At 43.2% G+C, this 2,272-nt stretch overlaps 1 long non-coding RNA gene across 1 annotated transcript in view; it reads right to left on the bottom strand.

Moving 5' to 3' along the window:
• LOC124897035 overlaps positions 1 to 1,612 on the bottom strand; it is a 20,397-nt gene extending 18,785 nt beyond the window's left edge. Inside the window, exon 1 of the long non-coding RNA XR_007053466.1 lies at positions 1,463 to 1,612. This is a non-coding gene — a long non-coding RNA (uncharacterized LOC124897035). The remainder of the gene's footprint in view (positions 1 to 1,462) is intronic.
• Positions 1,613 to 2,272: the final 660 nt, after the last annotated feature.

The raw sequence follows: 2,272 nt of genomic DNA, 5'->3' as shown, positions 1-2,272 counted from the left end.
GAACCCTAGCTTGACTCCTGCTCTCCGAGTTACGAGCCATGTAGTGCTCGCCAAGTACTTAATCGACACCCCACATGCATCATTTGATGAAAGCACTCCAGTCGCCTCCGATGATTAGTTTGTCACCCAGTGAAAAATGGGGTTGATGGTGTTGGCTAAAAAAGGGGGAGAGAGGAGAGCCTTAGGGTACGTGGGCCTCCTCTCCAAAGATAGGGCGTCAGGCGAACACGATTGGATTTTTCCGAACAAGCCTCAAGCTTCCTTTTCCACTAAGTGATTGCTTAGGGACCTTAGCGTACGATCTGGGCTGTTTCCCTCTCGACCTCTTGTACTCCTTCTTTTGCTGATTAAGAGCCGGATGAGAATTCTCTCAAATTCACTTTATCAAAGGAAGTATGTTACAGACTTTTTAGAGCAGACTGGATTGTTGGGAGCAATGTGGATACTCCTATGGATCCGTGTCTTCTTTAGTTGACTTGTCTTCCCCCGGTAACCATGGAGGTCTCTTCAGGCACTCCCAAAAGAAAAGAGAGAATGAATTTTAGCCTCTGAGCGAGGATACTGGGCCTTGTAATGAAGGAAGAATTGGATGTGGAAGGTAGAATTGAGGGCTCTCCGCCTCGTGGCATTATTGGGTTCGCTTGCAAACAACACTCCACCAACCAAGACTGAACACTAGCCCCATTTTGTAGACGGGTTGGGACCGGCCTTCTATCCCGGTGAACAATGTTCCACTGATTAGGCGGGGACAGGATTCGAACCTGCAATCTTCAGGTCATGAGCCTGATGAGTTGACCGCCTGAGAAGTTACATCTAGGTGCTTGTCTAGTTCCCGGTGAGACCATTGACTTTGCGAAGGCCCGAGGTTTGTCCTTCCCCCCTATTTTTGCCCTATCACTAGTGGTTACTCCCGATCCGAAGCACCCCACTACAAGAAGATTGGTTGCTCTCTACTTCCTCATTCTCATCCTCGGATTCTTCCTATACCATTACTTGAGGTATTAAGGTTGAACTGACGTTTTTCCCACCCGCATTTCTCTTGGTATACCCACCTGTGTGCCTTCTAATTCCGTGAAGTCCTTGAAGCATGTGCGATTTATTCAGGATCCTTGTCAAGAAAGAAGTAAGTCCCACTTTCAGCTCTCAGCTTCTTGACATCAGATCATCTTGGACGTTTACTGATTCTATTCTTCTGGATGCGCTCTACAAAGGTTTTCTATCTTCATATTACCAAATTGGAGAATCACCAAGGGGCGATTCTCGCTCTACTGAATAAAAAAAATGACTCCCGCGTTTGGAACAGATAAGTTCGATACAGATAACAAAGAATAGAAATTGGAGAGCACCGACCTTGAACGATGTCGCATTATCTATGGCCCTATCGCTAGGGGCCTCGCTCATCACATTAGTCTAACATGAGCTACTATTCCATAAACGAATGAAACAAAATTCAATCATAAACCGATCTTACCTGGGATCGCAAATCCCAAGTTTGTCTATGAAGAGCGGATCTAATTGTATTAGTGTCTATAATTGATTTCTTCTGTGTAATACTAATCGATAGGACCTCATTGGTAAGTGCTACAAGATCTCGTGCATTGGAACCCATGGTTATGGATTGGGCATACAACAATGGATCAATTCATTCAACAGTGAGCCCTTCTCAAAGAGGTATCCTTTCATTGGGAGCACAGTGTACCCCAATTTTACAGCGAGTTTTTTTCCTCGGGTTGAATAGGCTGCTTGCAACCATTCAAGTGAGTCAGCAAGGGTTTCAAACCTTAACTACTTAAGTACCAAAGGCTGCTTTTGGTTGGTTTCATAATGGGGTTGTTCACTACAAGCTATCAGCGTTGAACGTTGACTTATCTTATTGCCAGTCACCTGGTCTTTAGGATTCTTACGATAGCAGGCGAGACTAAGCAGATCAGAAACTTCTTACATGCCAGCGCTACTGGCTATTTTGCCTGTATAGCTTTCTTATTCGATTGAGCATAGAGGCCTCCATACTTTCATTTCTTCTTATGAAAAAAGGTTCCCCCCTTTCTTGCATAAAAAGGTCCGCCTGCCGCCCGCCCCTTTAATAAGTCGATATCCTCTTCCTGTAGCTAATAGAGCTAATGGAATGACTTGCGATTAAAATATTAGTATTAACTTATTTCAACATTTCCATATGTTTTTCCCCTTTTTTTTTTTTTCTCTTTTATGATTTTTATTAAAAAGTCAATTAATTTGTTTTAAATCTTATATAATACTTCTCTATTATTATTAT

Source organism: Capsicum annuum, chromosome 3 (assembly GCF_002878395.1).
Source record: "Capsicum annuum cultivar UCD-10X-F1 chromosome 3, UCD10Xv1.1, whole genome shotgun sequence".
NCBI classification, from domain to species: Eukaryota; Viridiplantae; Streptophyta; class Magnoliopsida; order Solanales; family Solanaceae; genus Capsicum; species Capsicum annuum.
Note: the sequence above shows the minus strand (reverse complement) of the source record. Positions and strands in the feature narration are given on the sequence as shown.